The 12,272-nt window shown below is 43.6% G+C and overlaps 1 long non-coding RNA gene across 2 annotated transcripts in view; it reads left to right on the forward strand.

The window, feature by feature from the left end:
* The first annotated feature begins 6,361 nt into the window (after positions 1–6,361).
* The window catches only part of LOC117798024, a 15,136-nt gene continuing 9,225 nt past the window's right edge, over positions 6,362–12,272 (forward strand). The window contains exons 1-2 of one of the 2 annotated variants that reach the window (XR_004622789.1): positions 6,362–6,467; positions 8,071–8,310. This is a non-coding gene — a long non-coding RNA (uncharacterized LOC117798024). Of the gene's footprint in view, positions 6,468–7,853; positions 8,311–12,272 lie in introns of those variants that run through there. The other variant, XR_004622788.1, reaches the window with a different exon arrangement.

Here is a 12,272-nt window from a genome sequence, read left to right on the forward strand (position 1 = left end):
CATGAGTTGCAATATTTAGAAATGGTGGTTGGATTTGACTGTGAGGCACACAGCTTTCCAACAGGTTATACATGCTGTGGGGTCACACTTTGGTCAGCCACCCGAAGATTCAAAACTCATACACTTTATTAGCATTAAAAAGGGGTGAAAATTGTGTGAAATGGATGATCAGTAAGNCACTTTGGTCAGCCACCCGAAGATTCAAAACTCATACACTTTATTAGCATTAAAAAGGGGTGAAAATTGTGTAAAATGGATGATCAGTAATAATTGTTCTGTGAATATGAATTTTAGTTTGGATAAAAGACACGATATGATTTACTGCAACTTTAGATGTCTCATTTCTATTATGGTCTCTTGCAAAATTTTCAAAAGGAAAGACTGTTGTCCAATTTCAGGTGGTCTGGGTCCCGTTCCAGTTTGTCTAACAGTGCTTGAAAATACATATTTGCAATCATGGAGAAAAAGAGCTGGGTAGAAATGACTGGGTCCCAAGAGTGAGTTTTGAGAGAACACTTCCCAAAACAATTTCACTACTTTGAAAAAATTGAAATAAAAGAATAGGTGTATTCCTTTTTACATCAGTGGGGGTCTGTGACTAATTCCATAGAGATAGATATTGACCATTTAACATTGGGTTAAAAGAGATCAGGAGGAATCCCCATTTTTCATTCTTTTTTTTAAAATGATTTATTTGTATATTTTATATAGAGAGAGGACAGCGTGAGTTGGAGGAGCTGAGGGAGAGGGAGAATCTCTAGCAGACTCCATGTTGAATGAAGAGCCCAATGCGGGCCTCCCCTAGGAACCCCCATTTTTCTTAAAGTGAGTTAGCAGAATTGGATTAAGATAGGGCTTCTCAACCTTGGCTCTGTTGACATTTGGGGCAAGGGAACTCTTGTGGGAGCTGCAGGGAGCCTGGTAGTGTGTGGAGCAGCATCCCCGGCCTCTACCCACCACATGCCAGTAGCACCCGCCCCACGGTTGGGAACCTTCAATGTACCCAGACATTGCTGAGCATTCCCTTGGGGCCAAAGCACTCCCTGCTTGGGGACCACTGGAAGCCAATAAAATGTGTCCAGAGAACTGGGAAGATACACCCTCTGGGTATAATATTCTATTATGTACCCCTTAATGGAGTAAAAAGAATCTCAGACCGAAGAGGCATTGATGGGATGTGAATACAGGGAGAATGAGAATGCCAATGGAAGCCTCGTCACCATGTAAATGCCTGGAGGCTAGGATTCAAGGCGAGTAGAAGGAGCCCTACATTAATTTATTTTTATTCATTAAAATGATTGATAATCATTCATTCCATTCATGGGTTTCTCACAATCTATAGAGGGTGGCTAAGGAGAGAGCAAGATGGAAGTTAGACGAGGTTGATGAAACCGTTTCTGAGCCACTAACACCCATGCCTGGCAACATGTACGTAATTTTGTCCCACATTGACTCTGGGTTTGAGAATCCCAGGCACTGAAGTGAGTCTCAGTATTCAGTCTGAAGAAGTGGATTATTTCAGGATGTTCATAAATCAAAGTGCAGTATAGCCTGAGATAGCCTGAACAGCACTGGCCAATGGGATACCGTGATGTAAACGATCTCTGTCTGTCCTGCCCAACATGGTAGCACCAGCTCGGAGTGGCTCTCGAGTCCTTGAAATGTGGCCACCTTTCTTGTGTCACATGTGGAAATGTGAACATTTGGGGGATAATGAATTAAAAATACATTGTTTTGTTTGCCTGGGTAGCTCAGTTGGTTAAAAGACCATCTCTTGATCTCAGCTCAGGTCTTGATGGTTGTGTGTTCAATCTCTGCCTTGGGCTCCACACTGGAAAAGGGGCCTCCTTAAAAAACAAAACCAAACTCAAAACATCATTTACATTTACTTCCCCATTTTCATTGCCCTTGTTTCCAGTGTGCTTATTAGAAAACATAAAACAATGTCTGTGTCTTGCATTAGGTTTGTATCAGATAGCCCTGATATAGAAGGTGGAGAATTCTGTTCTGTCAGGACACCTTAAACTCAACCGTGCTCTGGGTCAATGTCTGGGCCATGCAGGACCTGCAGGCAGAGCTGGGGATCCGCTTAAGTTCAGATACTTCTTCAGTCTCAGCTCAAAGCCCAGTTAGGATTCTGGACATGGTTTCCAATCGGCATTTCAGATCTCCTTCGGTTTGGACCATGTGCCTTTGATTTTGTGTGTTCATTCCTTAGCACTAGAAAGGACATTTAGTTAGGACCCATTAGGTATTTCCACTTTAAGGATGAAAGGATTTCAGGAAACAATAGCATTTAAATCACAGATGATCTGGCCATTCAGCTGTCCAGGTGATCTCCCTCTGGGAGGCCACCATGAAGTAGTTTGAAGAGGCAAGCCAATGTCCTGTCTGCCTAGACTTTCTGGAGAAGTGCTTTGTGGAAAATTTAAAAATTAATTAATTAATTTCTGGTTCCTGGCACAGGACTCCTAAAATCCTTGCAGTTTCCGGAGGGATAGGAGAGCCTTTTGTTAGTCATAAAATCTCCAACAGACCTCTCCAGAGTTTAGGCTAAAGAGCTGACATAGGGCAGGGCCCAGAAATGGCATCACAGTGGGGCTGGTCACCAGAAAGGCCAAACTGGAAGTCAAGGATTGGAAATTTCAGCCCCAGCCACTGGCCATCTGTGAGGGGAGGGGCTGAAGATTGGGTTATGAAAAGTCTTGAACAAGAGGTTGGTGCACACATTAATATTCTGGAAAAGTGATCCCCCCAGAGAGGGCTTGGAAGCTCTCCACCACTCCCCACCCCCTTTAGACCTTCCTTGCTATACGCATCTCTTCCATTGGGCGTTTCCTGAGTTGTATTCTTTATAATAAACTGGTCAATAAAGTGCTTTCCCGACTTCTGAGTCGATCTTCATTTCCCCTTCATTCACATAACTTTTATTACAGTGTATTTATAATTGTTTTTTCCTTTTTAAAATTTAAATTCAATTAGGCAGCATAATGTTAGTTTCAGATGTAGCGTTCAATAATATAACATTTGCGTATACCCCCCAGTGGTCATCGCATCACGCAACCCTCTTAATTCCCATCACCCAATTACCTCATCCCCCTCACCTCACCTCCAGCAACCCTCAGTTTGTTTCATATACTTAAATGTCTCTCATGGTTTTTCTCCCTCTCTGATGACCTCCAGTTCAGTTTTCCCTCCCTTCACCTACGATCCTCTGCACTGTTTCTTAGAGTCTACCTAGGAGTGAAACCATATACTTGTCTTTCTCTGACTGCTGTGTTCCACTCAGTATAATACACTCCAGTTCCTTCCAGGTCAATGTAAGTGGTAAGAATTCATCCTTTCGAATGGCTGAGTCATATTCCTTTGTATACATGGAGCCCATCTTCTTTGTCCATCCACTTGTGGATGTGAGTCATTCTAGTGAAATTATCAACCCTAAGGAGGGGGTCTGAGGGAATACCTGACCTTGTGGTTGGGCAGAAGTGTGGGTAGCTTGAACACTCCATTTGTGACTGGCCTCTGCAGTGAGGACAGACTTGTGGGACTGAGCCCTGAAATCCGTGGAGTATGAATTGAATTGTTGGAGAACTTGTCGAGTTGGTTGTGGTTGGTGTCAGGAAATAGAGCACACGGTTGTACTTGAAACATGAATACATCTCCTCCCTCCACTGCACCAATTGACTGCATAAAGCCCCCCCATGGGTGTCCTCTGAGCTCTGTGGTCTCTTGGAGAATGGAGTCAGGTTCAACTGGCAGTAGGGGAAGTTGGTTTCCAAGATCAAAGATCTGGAGCCTAGCTGAGAGCTATTCCCTAGGTGAAACCATGGATGCCGAAGTGACCCCACTGCCCCTTCCTCACTAAGGATTCATAGATTGTGATATCACAGTTGGTTCCCCATGAAAGGTGGGAATTATCTGACTTTGGGCATTTTATGGGCCTGTGCCCCTCAGTTCCATGTGCAGAGTAGAGTGACCTGGTAGGTCTCTGATAAAGACTAATGGTTGAGTCCTGCTTTGGACACAAGTGAGCAACCTGACAGAGTCCATTATCAGGACAGATTGGTTTCTCGTGAGACATCTATTCTTTGGAGGAGCGATCGCCTCATACACTCATCCTTTCCCNAACACTCTTCCTTTCCCTTTGCTTCCCCACCTCCTTTGGGCTCTTGATTGGTGTCCTTGTGGAAGGTCTCCCTGTCATGCCAAACCTCAGGTGGAATCTATTCCCTATGGAAAGCACCTGCCTCGACTCTTGACTTCCCTTGAAAGACATGTAACACAGTCTCGTCCTTTTTCTTGGCTCTGTGGGGGGAAAAGGATGCTACTAATGTGTGTCTTAACCTTTTGATATGNCCTTGTGGAAGGTCTCCCTGTCATGCCAAACCTCAGGTGGAATCTATTCCCTATAGAAAGCACCTGCCTCAACTCTTGACTTCCCTCACAAGACATGTAACACAGTCTTGTCCTTTTTCTGGGCTTTGTGGGGGAAAAATGATACTACTAATGTGTGCCTTAACCTTTTGATATGGAAAGGATGTGACTACACCAGAGTGCATAAAAAGCAAAAGCTTCAAAAATCATACTGCCCCCTATGTCTAGTCTTGCTTATTTCCCTCCTGACAGCATTTTTACTGATTCACTGCTTAATGATTGTGAGACAAGGTCTCACTTATAGGCATCATTAATTGAGTCCTGAGTTCGATGTTCAGGACAGATTACTTTGGGAAGGTTTATTGACTGTGGAAAGAGCAGAGATAAGCCACTGAAATGCAAAAGGAATATGTGGGCCTCTTCTATGTCCAGGCTCTGCATTCTGACCAGTGGCTGAATTTGTTTTTTCTCTCCAATGGGTATGACCTCAGATGTAGATACACCCAACGACAGCCTCATGATTTCTGCTGCCCTGAGGAGTGTCCAAAGTGGGCATTCAGTTCAGATCGAATCTGAAAGAGGTGCTGAGAGGTTCAGCTACACAATTAGCATCATGGACTCCCCTTGCTTGCCCTCTGGCCACCATACTGGGAAGTAGATTTGGGGAACATGCAAAGAATAGATGTGGGCATTTGCAAAGAATCTGTTCACTAACACAGGAAGTTCGAACTGCCTTCAAAACTTGGATTCTGGATTGTGGATTTGAGAAATAGAAAGCCCTCATTTAATTATTGGCACGGGGCCTAGGGCTGCTCTTTTCATGGACCCCAAGTTCTACCTAGTGGGGATCATCCTGGGTGTGGATATTTGAAACCTTTCATTTTCTAACATCAGCATTGTGTCGTGGATGAATTCCTAATCTTGTGACCAGGTTTACCAAAGTAGTACTTTACCAAAGTAAATGGGTTGTTTTATGCCATTATTTTCTGGGGCTTGATCTCACGAATCTGAGATCATGACCTGAGCCAAAATTCAGAGTCCAAGGATTCACCAGGTTCCCCAACTACATACACTTTTTTTTTTTTTACCAAGTATTGTTGTCGCTTGGTTAAGTCCACGCCACTTGGTTTTGTTCTAAAAGGTTTCCTTCTTTATGTATATTTGGAGACTGTTCCTTCCATTTCCATTACTACTTTTCATGAACAGATCATAATCCTGTGTCTATTGAGTGCCCATCCATGAGCCAGAACACACACTGAACCCTGCATTTTGGGGAGTATGTAAATACTTCATTTAGAAAAGTACTAGTTGTATGTAATGCCCTCAACCCGTTCACTATTACAGAAATGCAGTGGTGAAAATACAGTGATATTTCCCCCCTCATTATTCATGGAAGCATCTGCTTTACATACACATATTGACCAAGAAATTCACAAAGGTTGAGAGGTAACTAAGTACGTCCTCTCAGCTATACACAGAGAAAAATCAGGTAGTATGCATAGATGGTGAGAGAATGACATAATTTCATTAGTATATGCTTAGAGAAATATGATTTGAAGAATGGAATTTGTGTGAACACTGCTCTTCATTTCACCTGGGACCCATTTTAAACTTTGTTCTAGAAATATCTGGTGACTCCAGAGGATAGAATGTTTGGGGATGGTGTTTTAAATCAAGAGTGGGACCTCTATTTATTCTCAATCTCTTTTTTCTTTACCCTCTTCACCCCGAAGTTTGCCTAGTGACGCTATTTTGGCTGGTGGCAGGTCATCCCCCATCATGTCGTTTATTTTCAAAAAAAAAAAAGAGTGAGAATGTGTGAGACTGGGGTTCAACTTTCGAAACAAAGCATTTACTCTCCCATGCCCCCCTTGTCTGTGAAGACAGGCCCTTTTTTTTTTTTTTTTTTTTTTTTTTTTTTTTTTTTTTTTCTATGATGACACCGTCGCCATGGTGACTTGAGCCACACCTCTGCTGTCCTTTCCAGCTGGGACTCTTTGAGCTGACCCATTCCTGAGGAGAGGTGTTTGCTCTGCTGCTCCAACTCAGAATGGGAAATTGCTGTGGTTCCTGCTGTGGTTCCTTCTGTGATGGTATGTTCCTAATGATCTTCTGAATGCTGATTGCTAGGACTCAGTTCACTCTTTCTCAAACTATTTTTCTCATCGTTGAAAATTCCCACTCTCCCAATTTCATCTACATGTGTTTTATAGTANTCTCCCAATTTCATCTACATATGTTTTATAGTTTTGTTTTATCCCTTGATTTCTACTGTTGGTGGTTCTACTGAGCTAGCAGCCTTGGTCTTTGTCCTCCATGGAGAAAAATGGACTACTTCCTATGATATCTTGCACCCCTCACTTGTCACCCCTGGGTTCTCAAGAGGGGAATATACAGCAGTGCTTTTGTTTGTTTTAGTTTTTTTAAGCATAATAATTCTATATTCATATTATGCATTTTTGAAATTTTGAGTGAACCCAGAAGGTTGATATGGAGGACATTTATCATTGTTTTCTCAGTGTCTTAANAATGTCTGCCTGTACCGTTCATCTTCAAAGGGGTATGGATTTCAGGATTTTGGGGACATGTGGGTTCATTCCTATCAATAGTTGCCCCAAAGAGATCCTCAGAATATGAGAGTCTACGTTTCAATTTATGACCCCCAAACACACATTTCCATTTCTAAGAAATTTGGGTGTTATCCAAAATGACATTTTCTAGAGATTTCAATGATATGCTACCACCCATCCCATTCAGCACCCCAGATGTAAGTATGGTGACAATAGCATAACCTTTTTTTCTTGGTGACTCAATGAATAGCCTGCCTTTAATGTCTGGTGAAAGATGGGTAACTGGTTAATGGATCGAGTTAATGAGTGATCGATAACCAAGTACACAGATTATTAGTGATGCACAAAGAAAAATAGGTGATGTAGACACAAGAGCAGAGACACACATTATGGATATAAGTATATATGTATATATACATGATTGCATGCGTTTGCATATAGGATTGTAGCTTGAAAACAGAACGTGTCTACATTAAAGTGGTTTCAATGTAATGTGTTTCTTAGTTCTCCTGAACTTTCATCCAGATCTCTTCTCAAATGCTAAGCTATGTGTTTTTTTTTCTATGATTTGACAAGGGTCTCAGGNCTCAGGAACTCCTATTTGTTTGGAGGCACTTCTATTTGTGTGAGGAATAAATAATGCAAGATGGCATTGTTTCACATGTTTGAAAACACAAGACTTTGTAACAGTGACCCTCCCTTCCTTTACACTGGGATTCACCTCATTTGATCTGCTGACCTTAAGACAGGCAACTGGAACATTCTAGAGAACAGTCATGGATATTTGTGGACAAGGGCCCCAGAGAGTGGATTCAGGGACACAGAAATAGGTTTGCTCCTTTCCTTTTTGTTTTTGTTGTTGTTGTTTGCCTCTGATTCTGTCCAAAGAAAATCGTGTTGGGGGAAAATGCTTGCATTTAGGCAAAGCAGCTGTGTGTCAACAGAGCAATGGTCTGGGAACTCAGACTCCCAGATTTGAATCCAGCTCCGGAACTTGTGAAATTGTGAGATCTCAGACAAGATCTAGGCCCTCTAATTCACGTTTCTGACCACGTGACAGGTGTTCATTCATTCAATGCTCATCACACACTTATGCGATGATTTGTTTCCTCTCCCTATTCCTCAGGTGGAGGAACGGAGGCACAGAGATGAATGTGACCAGGTTCATGAACTCCTCTAAGTAAAGGAGCCAGGAGGTGAACCCAGGCCTGCAGACCAGTGCTCGTGCTCTAACTTCTGAACAGAACTTCACTTATGACTCAGCCATGGGATCAGTAGTTACTGTGCAAAGAAGCTTTAGCATCTGCGTGGATGGCAGGAATTCCCTGAGCCAAGGGGAATCCCAAACACTGTTTGCCATTATGAGGTCAGCTCGGTGGTCACATAGCCCAGGGAAGCCCTTGAGCCATAGAAGTCCAGATCTTGCCATAGTCATTCAACTGAAAAGGACATAGAAAGCCTGGTCTCTTGGAAGCCATGCTTTTGTTCAGTTCAAAGATTCTGAGGGTTTGGAGGCATCGTTTAGGACAAGTCAGTCAAACTCTGAACACTGGGCTACTCCTCAGCACCTGATCTCAATCTGGTCAGGATGGAGGAGACCCTTTCATGGTATTTGATGGCATTGTCAGTACGAGTAAACCCTAGTCATGCTGAAATACTGTGAGCTTAGGGACATTCCTGGGACAAGGAAAAATGACACTCAAAGAACCAGTTCATGATTACCCTTCTGTCCAGAGCTGGTCAGTGCCTGGCCAGTCAGTGTCATGGCATGGTCGCTCTTCAGGGCATGGCACAAATAGAATAAGAATAGGGAGCATGCTGGGCAGTGCCTGGCTGGCTCCGCCAGTGAAGTATTTGACTCTTGATCTCAGGGTCGTGAGTTCAGTCCCCATTTTGGGCATGGAGCCTAGTTTAAAAACAGAGAGAAAAGAATCGGGGACAGAGTGTTGTAGATTTGATAACATTCTCCCCATGAGCCCTAAAAAAATGCTTGGATGCCATGAACTACAAACTTTAGGGACAGTGACCAACAAGAACTCAAACACTCATAACAACCTGCTGTCCATCATCCTTGTTTGGATGTGCTTGTCCAGCTGGGCCAGGGAGTGTCCATGCACCAGTGGGGGCCTTTGCTCCTTCCAGAGCTCTCCCATTGTTGGCTAATAAGTGCAAGCATGGAGAGAGGCCATACTTCATGACACATAGCCTTGCAAAGCAACACTAGAAGTCAAACAGCATCAAATGAATAATCGTGCTTGGTTTTCAATGATAGAACTTCATGATTGACAAATCGTCCACAATGGATGAGCTTCCTCACAAAGGATGTGAGATGAAATGCAACAGAAAGTCGTGCTTAGATCTGAATCTAAGTTTCTCAATAAAAGGTTGCTTATTATCATGTGCAAAATAGGATTCAGCAGATGATAGATTTAAATGCAAAAGCAGGTCTGGGTGATCCTTACGGAGAGTCGTGACGTGGGAGCTTCTCCAGGGTGTGGGTATGGAAGTGTCCCTCTCTATGTGTCCTTTGTATATTCCCTGATTTTTTTAAAAAAAGATTTTATTTGAGAGAGAATGAGAAAGCAGAAGTGGTGAGTAAGGGGGATGTGGGGGGGGGAGAAGAGGGACAAGCAGGCAACAAGCTGAGTGCAGAAACAGAGGCCCAGCTCGATCCCAGGACCCTGAGATCATGACCTGAGCCAGGTCAGACACGTGACCCACTGAGCCACACAGGCGCCCCTGAGGGGTCCCTCTCAAAGGAGGTGGGGCTTGGTCCCCTGACACTGCAGGGTCTAGAGAAGGATGAGGAGTCCATAAAGACTGGATCTGGGGGAGGAAGGATGGAACAGANGAACAGGGAAGGTGCCCATTCAGAGCCAGTGCAGTCTCAATTCACTCTTAGCCAGGCCTTAGCCCAGGCAGTTTGGAGACTTACTTAGATCAATACCAGTGAGATACTAGAGGTCATAGGCTTGATTTATTAAACCAGCAAAGCACTAGCCCAGGTGGCCATTTTCCCAGTTAATTCACAGGAACTGCTCAGCCAGGGTTGGTCAGTTGAAGGGAAGCTAATTCTTGGTAGAGCTCTCATGTGGCAATTAGTTTGGAAAGTCCTGGGTTCTGAATCAGCTTGGGAGCCCCACAGACCACTGGTCCCTGAGGGTGCTCAACTGGTCCCAGGGAAGGCTCCACGTCAGACACCTAGTAGGGTGAAGGCTGTGGGAAGATGGCCACAGTTGGGCTTCCCCTGGCCCTTCAGGGGGTCTTGTCAAGGGTTACCTGCACTGTGTTCTGGGTCAGGGGTTGAAACCTAGATGTGTGAAGGTGAGCTAGGACTTTGTTGTTGGCTCAGGCACCTCCCCCAGGGCATCCACTGTCTCCCACAGACAACTCGGGGCTGGAGGATATGAGAAAGAGATGAGGGAGCCCTGGTTCAGGGCTGCAGGGCTTGATCTCAGGTGTCTGGGCAGGTGTCAGGTGTTCCGGGACCTCTCACCCAAAGAAACCAACTCCATCCCTGTCCCTGTCCCTCAACATTAAGTTGTCTCTATAGCTTGGCTTTGCTAAATAGTGCCGCTGAACATGGGCAGATATTTCTATGAAATCTAGATTTGAATTCAAATGAATTTCTTTTTTTTTTTTTAAAGATTTTTTTTTTTTTATTTATTCAACAGAGATAGAGACAGCCAGCGAGAGAGGGTACACAAGCAGGGGGAGTGGGAGAGGAAGAAGCAGGCTCATAGCAGAGGAGCCTGATGTGGGGCTCGAACCCATAACGCCGGGATCACGCCCTGAGCCGAAGGCAGACGCTTAACCGCTGTGCCACCCAGGCGCCCCCTCAAATGAATTTCTTATCCAAGAGTGGGATTGCTGGGTGTAATGGTAGTTCTTTTGTGAACTTTTTGATGAAGTCCCGTTTTGTGTTTTCATAGTGACTGTATCAGTTTACATTCTCTGTGGGGTATTTGAAGGCTATATGAACCCTAAGACCTTCCTAAAGCCCTCTCTGACTTAGGTGGCTTTGCTAGGCAAATGATGGACAATGGGATCTAAAGTTTGAACTCTGATGAACTTATCACTATTTTTCTATGGTCTTCTGATAGCAAGATGTCAACAGCTCTTTCTGTTGTCATGCATTTCCCATGGTCTCTGAGAAAACAAAAAACAAAAATGAAAAAACACCCATATTTTCTCTAGGTCTCTGGAAGCTGGCCAGGAGAATAAAGCCAAAGGTTCACCCCACTTCTGACCCTGTTGAAGGTACCATGGAAATTCATTCACTAAGTTGATTCAAGAATAATTATACTAGGGGCACCCGGGTGGTGTCCAACTCTTGATTTTGGCCCAGGTCATGATGTCAGGGTCATGAGATTAAGCCCTGTGCTGGGCTCCATGCTGGGTATGGAGCCTGCTTCATATTCTCTCTCCCTTTCCTTATGCCCCTCCCCTGCTCACACACTTTCTTTGTCTCTAAAAGAAAAAAGAAGAATCATTACACTAGTTTTCAGTGTCCCATACTTAAGACAAAAATGCCAAGCCATATTATTTTTGTTTCACGTGTGAAAATTTTAATTTAGCTGGTCACTCATTAGTTTATAGCCACAGTAGTCAAATGGCATTTGCAACTCAAGTCTGTTCACATTTCATGGTAGGTATAGTGAAGCTAACGAGTGGACATTAGTCTGTTATTAAATATGAGGAAAAATAGATCTTTTATTATTTTTAATGAAGACTTTATTACTTTGAATAGGTTTAGATTAAGATGGTAATTGAGCAGATAATATAAAAAGGTTCCCTATCACCCTTATCCCTTGGTGCACAGTTTCCACAATCCTGAAAAGCTTCATCAGTGTGGAACACATGTCATGAATCACAAACCAGTGTAGAGGTATTAATACTCATTGAAGGCCAGCATTGCTAGGAAGGTCTGTTCTGTGTTGTGCAGGAGTATGGGTTTTGACAAATGCGTAAAGTCGTGTATCCACCATGTACAGAGTAACTTCACTGCCTTGAAAATCCTGCGTCTAAACTATTCATGCTTTTGCACTTTCTCTAGAAATCTTTTTTTTTATATATTATGTTAGTCACCATACAGTACATCCCTGTATTCCAATGCAAAGTTCAATGCTTCATTAGTTGCGTATAACACCCAGTGCACCATGCAATACGTGCCCTCCTAACTACCCATCACCAGTCTGTCCCATTCCCCCACCCCTCCCCCTCCCCTCTGAAGTCTTTACTTTGCTTCTCATAGTCCATAGTCTCTCATGTTTCATTCCCCCTTCTGATTACCCCCCTTTTCTTTATCCCTTTCTTCCCCTACCGATC

The sequence above is a fragment of the Ailuropoda melanoleuca genome, unplaced genomic scaffold, assembly GCF_002007445.2.
Source record: "Ailuropoda melanoleuca isolate Jingjing unplaced genomic scaffold, ASM200744v2 unplaced-scaffold2228, whole genome shotgun sequence".
Taxonomy (NCBI): Eukaryota; Metazoa; Chordata; class Mammalia; order Carnivora; family Ursidae; genus Ailuropoda; species Ailuropoda melanoleuca.